The sequence below is a fragment of the Balaenoptera borealis genome (assembly GCF_965194805.1).
Source record: "Balaenoptera borealis genome assembly, chromosome: 18".
NCBI lineage: Eukaryota > Metazoa > Chordata > Mammalia > Artiodactyla > Balaenopteridae > Balaenoptera > Balaenoptera borealis.
This window is the reverse complement of record NC_138877.1, coordinates 56851488-56865939: the sequence shown is the minus strand read 5'-3', so window position 1 is coordinate 56865939 and position 14452 is coordinate 56851488.

The window sequence follows — 14452 nt, the reverse complement described above, 5'->3', positions numbered from 1 at the left end:
AGTTGACCCTTGAACAATGGGGGCATTAATCTGACTGTAGTCAGACCTCCATATCCATGGTTCCTCCACATTCATGGATTCAACCAACCTCAGACTGTGTAGTACTGTAGTATTTACTCTTGAAAAATATCTGAGTATAAGTGGATCCATACAGTTCAAACCCATATTGTTCAAGGGTCAACTTAACTCTGTCCTTTGTTTTGTGCATAGCAAGTATGAGTTTGCCATAGTAACATACTCAATGATGAGAATTTGTCTCAACTACAGGAGACAAATGTCTGAGTATCTGAAAAGGACTCTCTCAACTTGGTGACTGAATTCTGTTTCTCTTTAGATATTTATTAACTAGGACTCTTTTGAAGTTATTGTTCAATTTTAAGTAACCAAATGTTACCGAACACAAGTTCGTGTGCCCTATGCGCAGTGAGGCCAAACAAACCAAAACATCGGAATTTGGAGCAGAGAAAAGTTTACTGCAGGGCCATGCAAGGATATGGGTGGCTCGGGCCCAAAAACCCCTGAACTCTCAGAAGGGTTTCAGCAAAGCACTTTTAAAGGCAAGCTGGAGGGGTGTGGTTGGTTGTTGCAAACTTCTTGGTGTCGAAATCCTTTGTTCTTTTGCTGTCCACATAGGTCACATCACGATGTTCCTGTAAACCTCCAACAAGACAGATGTTATTCTCTGTTCTGCAATTTTTATCTCTATATGAATGGACTCTTAAAGGTCAGATCTCTGAGAATAGGTTATCCTGTATATTTCAGGCTAGAGGCAACATTCTTTTACGAAAGGTGCAGAGCCAGCATGGCTAAACACAAGCAACAAAGCACAAGGTTAAAGCAAAAGGAACAGATCTAATATGGAGTCAGATTTTTTCTTCCCTATTACAGAAACACACTTTAAACTACTTCAAGACAAAATATGGAGATGGTGAGGAATGAAGGAAGGAAAAAAAATAAAGGAAAAAGAAGAAAAAAAGTACTGGTTAATATAAATAAAAAGAAATAAAATATTCTGGCTTTAGACACAGGTAGATCCAGATGTTCAAGTCACATTCTGACTCTCTCTCTCTGTTACTCTTTTTCATTGCTTGGATCTTCTTTAGGTCTCCAGAAATCTCTCTCTATAATGTAGGAAATATATACTGCAGACACTTCACTTGTAGATGGCCAAAACTGCTCACAGTATCATGAAGAATGCCTGATTGTCTCTCTCTCTCACTATCGTAATCAATTCTTTTTTTCTCTATTTATTTATTTAAGATTTTTTAATGTGGACCATTTTTAAAGTCTTTATTGAATTTGTTACAATATTGCTTCTGTTTTATGTTTTTTTGGCCCCGAGGCATGTGGGGTCTTAGCTCCCTGACCAGGGATCGAACCCGTACCTCCTGCATTGGAAGGTGAAGTATTAACTACTGGACTGCCAGGGAAGTCCCTCAAAATCAATTCTTTAAAAATATTTGTGGGTCTACGTAGGTCATGTTTCACTACTTGAATAAAAAACATGTTCAGGGAATAGGATACTATTCTTCACAACCTATATCATAATCTCAAATCCCTGCTGGAATGCAGGGGCTCCTTGATTGAAAACTTTCTCAAAACTATGGAAAATGGGAAAGGATATAACTGGCAACCACCAGATGCTTTGTTACCACCTAATAAGTATTGCCCAAGAATGAATAAACTTCAGTGTACTCACCCACTTCCCCTCATCTATCAGTTGCTGTCATATCAACACCTCAATTCCAGATACTAATAACTATAACCATTGTTGTATAACCATAGTGTATTGATTTTAAACAACAGAAGTAACCATGTCTGGTATAAGCAAAATAGACGTTAATACAAGTTACCATGTACATCATAGAATTAAAGGGATATTTGAAAAATAAGGTCTTGAATAAAGGAACCAAGTTTCTCTGAGTACATAGCAACCATTTGTTGCAACCAATCTTTGGGAATATTTTAAGTCTAATGCATTTATGGACTAGGGTAGTTGGAAAAGATTAAATTTCAGTTCTGGCATCTAAAATTGTTCAGAATAAGCTCACATATGAACCAGCTCATCAGCCCCTAACTAGGTTTGCATTCTGGGATTTTCTCAGTCCAAAATTTCTGAAAGATCACATTTACCTAAATCCACAATTTCTGCTTGGCACAGAATGCCTAAATGTCCCATTTGAATTTGAAAGAGTATACCTCTCTCTAAAGTCTTACATTCATGTACGTCACTATACTCAAACTTCCTTTCTCTTTACCCAGAACATTCCCCATCCTTGATGCTGGTTCAATCTGGGATGGAGACAGTGCCTTGATCAGGTCAAGAATGAGACCTCATGTACTGGAAGGAGGAAGGAACGTATATGGTAGGATATTGGAAATTTGGAAAGCCCATGACCGCCTCTCCTTCCTTCCAGATGCTAATATTTAGAGAGAATATATACAATAACCACCAGTCCAAATGATATTCAAAGTACTTCAAAGTATCTGAATTTTAATATCAGTAGCACCCAGGACACTCTAGAAGACTGCCAGGTTTCTGGAAAGCTTCTATGCCTGGCAGAACCTTCGATCACGCAGCATTGAATCTATAATCTACCAAGAAACTAAGCTTTGTCTTTCAAGTTTTTTTCTTGCCCTCTTCCTCCTTTCCCTCCTTCCCCTCCTTATCTTCCTACCCTTCCCCTCCCTGTCCTTCTTCACTTTTTCCTCTTAACTCAAGAACATGCTAACACTGTCTCTTGGGCCAGTGTTTGTACTTTCAGATGATCGTGTAACATACTGGCTAAAAGGGAACTAGTTTCCTGGAGAGAGAGATGAATTTACGGTAAGGCACATAGTTTCTTTAGTTTTATGTATTGTATATAAGTCCAAATCTTCATTTTAAGATGTAAGGAAAGACTTTTAAAGCATAACACATATCCCAGAAACTCTAAAAAGAAATAATAAAATCAACAGCATTGGCTAAGTACAAAACAAAGGCTTGAATAGGATAAAGACACTTCAAATCAAAGTTTAATGTAAAAATTAAACTCTGGGAGAGAATATTTGTAACACATATAACAAGTAATTGTTTGATGAATCCTAAATAAAAGTGCACCTAAAAATAAGAATCAGGCATGGTGTTTAATGGAAAAATAGACCAGATATAGATAAGGAGTGTTATTATTAATTAAGCAAGCATTACAGATATGAACACTATGTCCTGGGAAAAATCAGAATATTGGTCATTTTATAGATAAACATATCAAAAGATGTTTGATGCTTACAAATAATCATAAGGCAAATTAAAATTAAACACTAAAGATTGGTACTTTATTTTTTAATGATTTCAATATTCACAGTGTTTTTTGTTTGTTTCTTTTTGAGGGAAATGTATTTTGAACAAGTATTTTGAAAGTCAAATTGACTAATTGACTTGAGCTAAAGGTGTGAATTTCCAAAGAGCAATCCTATTCTGGGGAGGTATCCTAGAAAAACAAGTGCATGCTTGCTATGACAAGCATGCAAATTTATTGACAGCAGTATTGTTCGAAATAGCAGTAAAAGAAACCTAGATATATTAAAGTCTATATAGGAGAATCATTACACAAATTGTTTTAAATCTATATATGAGATATGTTGTGCACTGGAAAGGTGAGACTATTTAAAGTGAAAAAGTCACGTGAAAGAGCAGTATATACTTGTTCTCACTATGGGGAATTTGTATATGTGTCACTGACTTGCTCAACACCTATTCCCACCTGTTTCTAATATTTTTTACTGTGCAAGTGGGAGGACAAAAACCATTTTCTAAGACTTCCTTGCAGTTAGGCAGGTCCCTGGGGGTAATTTAGATGTTTCCAATCAGATGCACGCTTGTGTTAATTTGATTTAGGACTGGATTGTGATGAGGTAAAGAACTGACATAGTCCAATGTGTCCATTTTGCTGGCAGCTATCTGTGTGGTTTGAGGATCAGGCTTCTCTTCTCCTGACTAGGGTGTGACCAGGGCTTTGTTCTAGAATCAGCAGCTATGGCAGCAGCTTCCTGAAACTACAGCTTCTTGATTGTTGTACTCACAGAGGCAAAATTAGTGGCCATCATCTGTACTTGGTTTTAGAAGTCCCTTCTTTAAGCTCAGTTTCAAGTTATTTTCTTAAGCCTTTAAAAAGAAAGTCTCTTTTTGCTTTAACCAGTTAGGATGTTTTCTCTTTTGCAAAATTTTCTACAACCTGAACAAGATGTGTACCAACATCTTAAAAATGACTCTCTGGGATAAAAATCCACAGAATAGGTTCTTCATGGTGACTGTTTTTTATTTTATATTTGAATGTTCTTTTATTTGTTCCAATGTATGTGTGGTACTTTAAAATTTATTTACGTCTTACAAATTTTTTGAAAATATTAAAACTTTTTACTTGTCCAAATTTTACTTATCCTCGTAATTATTTTCCATAGATTTATATTTTCACAAAGATAATACAACTGTATGGTTGGAAAAAATGTTTAAAATTCATTTTAAACATTTTAAGCTCAACAAAATTAACTAAATTAAACTAAAATGTTAAAAATTCAAAATTTCAGTCCCCTCTCTGCTCAACTGTAATCTCATTCTTCATTTCTTACATTTATCCTTGTAGTTTAAAAATAATATGTTTTCCTGGAAGTTGTACTCAACTCTATGTTGTAGATCATGTTTCCTGGATCTCGTGTTCTCAATATTTTTGGCTTGCTTTCACATTTTGTTGGAACACATCTTCTAATAACTTCCTGAAAAAGGGATAACAACAGATACGTTTTGGAGATTTTACATATCAGAAAACATATTCTCATACTTGAATAAGTATTTCTCTAGATTAAAATACCAAGTTAAGAAACATTTTATCAAGAATGAGGATTGTTTTGCTTTGTTATCTTTTAATTTTTCTATTAAAAATTGCAGTGTCACTCTATTTTTGATCTTTTGTATATGATCTATTATTTCCTTCCCTGATCCCGCTTTTAGTTTGTAAGTTTTCCTTCAAAGATTGCAATCTAACCTACCACCCTGTTAAAAATGTAATTTATTACATTTCCTCATTTCATTATATCTATTCTCTAAAATATTTTAGTCTTTATGATGATGTTATAACAGAAAGTATCTTACCATCTGTCATTCTTACTGTTAAGCACTTAAGTCTCAGCTTATTACCCTGTTATGTCAGTTTAAACACTTCTATAAATATTTGTTTTTCCTAAATATATTTAAAACTCTCCAATGCTGCTGTCTCCTGTCCCTTTGCATTATACCAATAGTTATATATGATCTTGTCATGTATCCTTAGGAAGGAATGTACTAAATCCTTAAGTTTAAAATGCTAGGTTTGACCAGAAGTCATATGAAGTTATCATCACGATTAAAATGTTTTATCCCAGTCCTCTGTTTTTGATATTGGCTTCTCATCGTCTCACTCTTCATGAAGGAGGAAACTTTTGGTTTTTTCTTGATGATATTTCCACACTTATTAAAATATTTAGAATGTACAGACATCTTTGTTACCATCATGATTAGTGGTAGCACATTGAACACTTAATATGAACAAATACGTTTGTAAAATTTGTTTCTAAACTATGTGAAACATTTATATATTTCAGAGTTAACATGTAAAATAAGATTTATTAAAAAGTTTAGATTTTATTCCTGTTCTTCCTCCATGTTCATTTCCTCTGATTAGGCACACATTTTGTTATTTTTTGAAAACAAAGGCATTAATTCATAGTCTCCATCTTTTTAACACAATAGTTAGGAGAGTATGCATACTTTTCTAAACCATGCTTTTTTCACCCAAATTATATTATACATATTGTTATATACTATATAATAATTAGAATATACATATTTACACAAATATTTGTGTGTATGTATATATAAAGAGAATATATGCTGACTTACTTGTGGAGAATGCATTTAAAACTATTTTAAATGTGTTTTAATTTGTGAGACTTTACTAATTAAGGAATACATTATTATACTTACTGTTCTAACCTGGCAGTAAAGGTATTCTTAAGAATTTGCAAGTACTTTAGATTTTCAAGACTGAACATTGTATAGCCATCTTGCTGCTCCTTTAGTGCAATACAATGAAACTCTGAAGTTTAAAAAAAAAAAAATGGGAGACTTTATATCATGCAATCATGTAACTTTACATTTATGTATTTATTTAATCTTCATCACAGCCCAATAGAATAGGAATGATTTTTATTTCCATTTTGCATATGGGGAAACAAGCACAAAGTTTTAGTAACTTGTATGCAATCATAAAGCTAGTAAGTAGTGGAGCTAGGATATGTAACCAATCTAGATCCAAAGTCAATGTTCTTAAAAAATTTGCTATAAGGTTTAATGAAAAATAAATAAAAAATGTTTCCCATGGTCTATACCTAAGTATATATTTATATAAATTTGAATAATTTTTAATCCCTTCCAGTTTTAGGTTTTTAAAGAGTGAGTTCTTGTTTTCTAAGCACCTCTTGGCGGTAACAGCTTTCTGAATCAGTTCCTACTAAATATACGGTTGGAATCAAAGTCACAAGGCAAGCAAACACCACATCTCCTATAAGCCCAGAGATATTTATGTATATGAAATATATCTATCTTCTAGTTATATCTATATCTGTAACTATATTTATATCTATATGCATAAGGAGAATATGACATAGTGTGGAAGTACGACAAAGCCAGGAATCTCTTATTTGAAATCATCAGACTTCAGTTGCTGAAGTGCCCCCAACACATCTCTATATCAAAACTAATGGCCTAAGTTCAGCACTGAGCTCCTATAATCTGAATAAATTTCTCATTCCACATGAGTTGCATTGAAACATAAAAATTCTGATATACCTTTTTGAACCAATACAAGAAATTAAGATTACCTTCTACTCTCTTATGTTCCGATCTTGTGTTAATTCTCTTATATATTCATTGCATTGCTCATTTTCAAAGCTTAAACTGGGCCATCATTCTCATTAAATTTTTATCCCACTTTGTTCTTTGTGGTCTGGCCTATCTCAGCTCTCCACTCTCAGTAAGCAATATAAAACAAGTGAAATATTTCTTTCTGTGACCACAATTCACAACCAGGGTTTCTTTTCAGGGGTGCTACTACTTCGAATTTACTTCACATATTCTAAAATGTACATTACCTGAGTGCTGTAGCATTTATCATTGTGCGTGTCAAGATTTATGAGACTTGCTTGGCTTTTTCTTCTATAACTCACTGCTCTAGAACTAAATCACTGTAGAGCCCGACCCAAAGCTTACAGTTGAGTAGACCTGTCATCTCTTCCTGGAAACAAACCTTCCCCTCAATAGTCTATGACCTGCCTGGCCAGCTTTATCTTATTCCCATTTATTCCTTGGCATGATAGCTCCTTGATTTGAAACTTTGTGAGTTACTACTGCACTGGGTACAACCATGTTTTTATAGGAACATTGGGAGAAAAAAAGTGATGTTACACTCAAAGAATAAATCAAAGTCATGAGTCAGGAATTAGAGAGGATATCAAAAGCACTTTCAGGAGAAATAATTTTCAGCAGCTACCTAGAGAAAATATAAAATCTGATCTCTATCTCTAGACCTTGCTGTGTTTATTAACTAGATTATAAAGCAGAATTCATTTTTTAAGCTGATAAAGGAAAAGTAGGAGCTGCTAAATTAATAATAGTAAATATGCCAAAGAAACATAAATCAGAATAGTATAACAATGGAGCTGAACCTCTGGAACTTGTTCTAGTCCTTTCTTCCTGAACTTAGGCAAAAAATCCTAAACCATCTGCATATGCATTTATCAATTTTGTTTTTATGCGTTTGGCATTTTAGAAATCTTGTTGCCCATAAGCTAAATCTCAGATGATATTCCACTGATGGATGGATGTTTCCACAAAAAGGTTTTCTATCTGGCTCACAGATAATTTTTAACCACACTGTCTCCATTCATACGTAAAACAACAGGTTTGTAATAACTTGATTATACATCTATCCTCTAAAATCATATTTTTGGAAATTTATCTATTTATCAATTCATCTATAAAAATTCAAATTCTTTCATTTCAATATAAATTTGAGCAGCATTTCTCTGTGCAGATTTTTACCATTTGGTTTTCTGATGTCTTCTATATCTTCTAGGAGTATAGATTTAGAAATATTAGAGTGAAAGAAGAATTATAGTAGTATGACATTTGATTAACATGATGACTAATATGACAAAAAAGAGAAGTGAAACAAGCATAGGGAAATATCCGTGATATTAAATAAAATATATTTTAAATACTGATTAAACAGGAAATAGAGATAACATTAGTTTGACTATTTTTTCCAAACTACAAATTCTATCAAATTATTTATAATTTTATATTAGTAAGGTTGCTTTTCATAAGAGATGTGAAGGGAGAATCAATATGCTTACTCCAAATTTCTAAATAAGATTTTGAGTTCTAAGAACTCCAATATAAGGCACATCCAAATAAGATAATATCTAAGAAGTATTCTGAGCAACAGGCTATGTTAGGAAGAGTAGTTTGTTATAGGTATAAATGCACATTCTCTTTTTCCCACCTAAAAATAAGCAAACCAAAAAAACAACAAAAATCCCTGTGAGATCTTATTCCACATTCTCACTAAACCGTCAAAGACTTTGTTGAGAATACTTGTTATTCTACAAAGAATATGTTTTATTAAGGAAATCTAATTTAAGAAAGCATATATTTACTTACACTAAATGCTTTTATTCTAACTAATCAGAGTCTATAACATGTAGCTTGTTGCATCCTAACAGTCAAAATACTGGGCTCTCATTACCAACAAATCAGGTTGAATCTTCCATTTAAACAGTATCCCTTGCTCATATTTTCTTCACCAAGTTTATGCCAATCCATCACTCGACTCGACTGCAACAGAAATATAATATTATCCTCAGTGTTCTATTAATGGAAACACATTGACTTCTTTTAAAGAAAATAATCAGTAGCATGTAACATTCCTTACACCTAGAGTATATAGATGAGTCATCAGCTCCTTTTGAACAGAGTTAAATATTTAATCTAATTTAAATTCTAAGAGAGTCAGTTAAAAAAAAAAAAGCTTTTGCAATTCAAAACTCCATTTTTTTTTTTTTAAACTAAAAATCTATACCTTAGGAATCATTCCCAATATATGCTGAAAGATAAACAATTTATTCTAGAGGTTATTTAAATATTTTCAGAAGTAAACATTAAATTAAAAATCTGTCTTCAAATAAAACTAAAAAATAAATGTAACAGAATATTTCCAAATTCTGATTAAATATTTTATTTTATTTTTATAGTTTTTATTTCCCAGCCTTTACTATAACTAAGTCGAGAGATTGAAATCTCTGAGAGTTTATATGCTAAAAGATAAAAAAGTAACTTTCTATTTATATGGATTTCAGCTATTTAATAAAGCAAATACACTGATATATATTACTTAGAGAATACAGTAAACTTTATAGTGAAAAATCATTTCAATAATAATATCTAAAATGAAATCACCTATAACATAGTTTCCCAAAATTATACTTTTTTTCTTATTGTCATTATAATAAAATCATTGACATTGTAAGTATATAAGGTATGTTCACATACATAATTAACATATAATTTTTACTTTGCATTTTATATATTCATATCAAAAAGTAATTCTCAACTAAATAAAATCTTATTTTTCAGGATTTCATTTATATCTCTTTGATTTTGCTCATAATACAACTGTTGGAAAGACAAAATAATGATTCAGTTTATTAACAAATAATATTTTCAAGAAAATATAAATGAATACTAAATATAACCAATTGGAATATCGAAATATTTGAAAATTCATGAAACATTTAATATCTTCTTCTTAATGGGAATTATAATATTTGTATCATTCAAAAATATCTGTTAATAAATTAAAACAAAATGATAATGTTTTATCTCAGAACTCTTTGTTGCAAATCTTTTTATCAGCTATATTTATCAGCCAGAATTATGATTAGAGTATTTTTATATTAACAATAGATAACAAGAAAATAGAATTGTCATTGATTACAAAGAGTTCAAAAGCATATTCACCAGTTTCACAGCAAAAGAAAACCTTAAAATAAAGGCATGAAAAGTATGCAAAGTCAAAATATGAGGATGGCAATTTAAGTGTACTTTACTGAACTAAAGAAAAATTTACTGTGAATAAATATCAGGCACAATTTTTTTGACCCAAGTTCTTAAAAATTGGATAGGCTGCAAATATATGCATAAAACCAAACACCCACACATTTCTCATTGCTACAATACTACTTAGAAATTATATGGGTTATGCAATGGGTTCCCAGTAGGATATTTAATAATTTAATAAGCCTGACTCTTTATACTACTACTGAACACTCTGGGGACAGGGCTAGTCTAAAGAAAAATTGTATGTTGATGCTGAGTATACTGAGCTAGTCTTAACTGTAAGTGAGTGAATCACATTTCACTGCTTTTTGTTTGTTTAAATTGGTTAATTTCCATGGAGAAATGTGGAGCTCAGCAATTCTTCCAGTATGATATTTTTTAATGTAATGAAAAGAAGCCAAGTTTTCACATTCCAAAGGAAACTTCTTGATCCATAGCACAACACATTAGTGTTTTGAAGTTTTAACTGTGTTTTGCTGAAGTGTATTCTCTTGGGAGCCAGCATACAGTGATATTATGGCGTAAGCTTAATATTACTGTCACCAAATATCCATTTTTTGTTTCTGCTATAAAAGTAGCAATTTTATTGTGAATCTCCCTTGCTCTCACCATCACCTCTATTAACCAGTATGGATGCCTTGTTCAAAAATCATTGGTCCTACAATAGTCTCACTTTTTCTCCAAATCAACAGTGTTTTCTTCCTTGTTAAATTACTCAGCTTCCAAATATGCTACAATAGCTGCTAAAAGTAATAAAAAGAGAAAAAAACCTTCCCTTGCCCTCAAATCTTCCTATAACTGCAATTCTTTCTCTGATAACAAAAGTTCTCAAGAGATATTAATTTTATGATTTAAAGATTCTTTTGATGGCAAGACACAGCAGAATGACACTAATTACATTTGGAGAAATAGAAGACAAAACTCTTTGTTACTTGCAATTCTAAAGGAGAGAAAGCTGCCACTCAGGGCCACAAAAAACAGAACCCCAGGACAGAGACAGAGTACCAGTAATCTGGAGTCATAGGGGCAATTTATGTATGGCAAAAGAGGTGAGATTAGCTACATTTCATGGGTTCCCTGTGGATTGTCTAATTTAAATAATTCTGTGGGTTCTGAGGAATAGAGGCTGTCTCTACTTCTCTGGCACCTTGCCTCAGGGTGATTATAGTAGATGCATAGTAGTCTCAGAGTGTGAAAACAAGATAAGGGAAGTTGTTGGGTGAAATTTACTCAGCTACTCAAGAAGGAAAATTGAAGGACCTCTAGTCAGTGCCACAAAACTAGGTCAAGACATCATTTAAAAAAAGAAAGAAAGCAACTGTATTATGCTATTATATTTGAAATCACCAGGATTTCAGTATTTCTCATATTTTATTTTTCCTGTTACCACTGCAATCAAAATTTTGTCCACAACTCACCACACAATGATTTGTAATTGAGGTCAGTGACAACATCCACTTTGACAAATTCAAAGGTTAATCTTCAGTCAGATCTATGAGTAGCTAGTCTATCCACCTCCCTCTGTGAACATATTCTTCACTGGATTCCCAGCACAGTACTCCATCTCTAGCCATTGTCTCAGTCTCCCTTGACCGTTCCCTGACTTATCAATATTTAAACATTTTATCAGAGTCAGTCCTTAATCCTATTTTCATGTCTATCTGCATTCACTCCCACATTTCTTTCATCCATCCCAGGCTGTTAAACTCCATGTTTACACTGAGAATTCACAAATGTGTCTCTCAAACCCAGAACTTCATCTCAAATTTATATACCAATGTATTTAACTTTATATCCAATTTACATTTATATCTTACTTAACTTCTTTCATTGTCATATGTTTTTTTCTGACCACAGCCTGGGAAGCTTCTCTGTTTTTATGGACTCTGTGATCAAGTTTGACCTATCTGGATACTTGAAGATAATTCCTCATCTCCAGGTACTTAATAGAATTTGCAAAGTCCCTTTTGTCATATAAGGCAACATGAATTATATAGTTTCAGGGTGTCAGGATGGTTTAGAACAAATCACATGTGTACAATACGCTACCTAACTTGAAATTAGGAAGTGTGATGCCTCCAGCTTTTTTCTTTTTCAAGATTGCTTTAGCTACTTGGGGTCTTTCGTGGTTATGTATAAATTTTAGAACTGTTTTTCTAGTTCTATAATAAATGCCATTGGAAAAAAAAAATGGTCGTGAAGAACCTAGGGGCAAGACAGGAATAAAGACGCAGACCTACTAGAGAATGGACTTGAGGACACAGGGAGGGGAAAGGGTAAGCTGGGACAAAGTGAGAGAGTGGCATGGACATATATACACTACCAAATGTAAAATTTATAGCTAGTGGGAAGCAGCCTCATAACACAGGGAGATCAGCTTGGTGCTTTGTCACCACTAGAGGGGTGGGATAGGGAGGGTGGGAGGGAGGGAGACGCAAAAGGGAAGAGATATGGGGATATATGTATATGTATAACTGATTCACTTTGTTATAAAGCAGAAACTAACACAACATTGTAAAGCAATTATACTCCAATAAAGATGTAAAAAAAAAATGCCATTGAGATTTTGATAGAGATTGCATTGAATCTGTAGGTTTCTTTGGGTAGTATGGATTACCAATATTAAATCTTCCAGTCCATCAAAATGGGATGTCTTTCCATTTGTTTGTGTTTTCTCTAATTTCTTTCATAAGTGTTTTGTAGATTTCAGCCTACAGTTTTTTACTTCCTTAGTTAAATTTATTCATAAGTATTTTATGTTTTTGATATAATCGTAAATTGAATTGTTTTCCTAATATTTTTTCAGATAGTTCATTATTAGTGTATAGAAACACAACTGAGTTTTATATGTTGATTTTGTATCATGCAGCATTACTGAATTCATTTATTAGCTTTAACAGTTTTGCATGAGTGTGTGTGTGTGTGTAATCTTTAGGGTTTTCTATGTATAAGATCATGTGAGCTACAAACAGGGACAATTTTACTTCTCCCTTTTCAATTGCATGTCTTTTATTTCTTTTCAACAAATGGTGTTGGGAAAGTCGGACATCCACAAGCAAAAGAATGAAATTGGACACTTATGTTACACCATACACAAAAGTTAATTCAAAATGGATTAACAAATTAAACATAAGACCTGAAACAAATCTCCTAGAAAAAAAAAATAGGAGAAAAGCTTCATGACATTGGTCTTGACAATGATTTCATGGATATGACACCAAAAGCAAAAGCCAAAAGAAAAAAATTAAAAACAGAAAACATCAAACTAAATGGGATTACAACAAAATAAAAAGTTCATGCACAATAAAGGAAATAATAGAGTGAAAAGGAAACCTATGGAATGGAAGAAAGTATTTGCAAACCACATATACGATAAGGAGTTAATTTCCATACTATAAAGGAACTCCTGTAATCAATAGGAAAAACAAAACAAAACAAAAAACCAACAACTAATAACCCAGTTAAAAATTGGCTAAGGACTTGAATAAATATTTCTTCAACTAAGACATACAAATGACCAACAGGTGTATGAAAAGATGTTCAACGTCACTAATCATCTGGGAATTGAAAATCAAAATCACAATGAGATATCACCTCACATCTGTCAGGATGGCTATTATCAAAAAAATAGACATTAAGTGTTGGTGAGGATGTGAAGAAATTGGAACCTTTGTATACTATTAGCAGGAATGCAAATGATGTTGTCGCTATGGAGAACACTATGGCAGTTCCAACAAAAATTGAAAATAGAACTACCATATGATCCAGCAATAACATTTCTAGGCATTTATCCAAAAAATTAAAATCAAGATCTTGAAGAGATATTAACACTCCCATGTTTCTTTCAGCATTATTTATAATAACCAAGAGGTAGAAGCAACCTAAATGTTCATGGATGAATGAATGGATAAAGTGTGGTATTGCATACAGTGAGATATTACTCAACCTTATAAAAGGATATCCTGCAATTTGCAACTACATGAATGAAACTAGACATTATGCTAAGTGAAATAAGCCAGTCACAGAAGGACAAATACAGCATGATTCTTCTTATATGAGGTTCCCAAAGTAGTAAAACTCATGGAAGGGAAGAATAGAATTATGTTAGTTAGTGGCTGGGGGAAGGGAAAATGGAGAGTTTCTAATAAACAAGAATACAATTTCTGTTATGCAAGATAAGTTCTAGAGATTTACTGTACAACATGTACCTGTAGATAATGATACTGAATTATACACTTAAAAATGTGTAAAGAGGGTAGATCT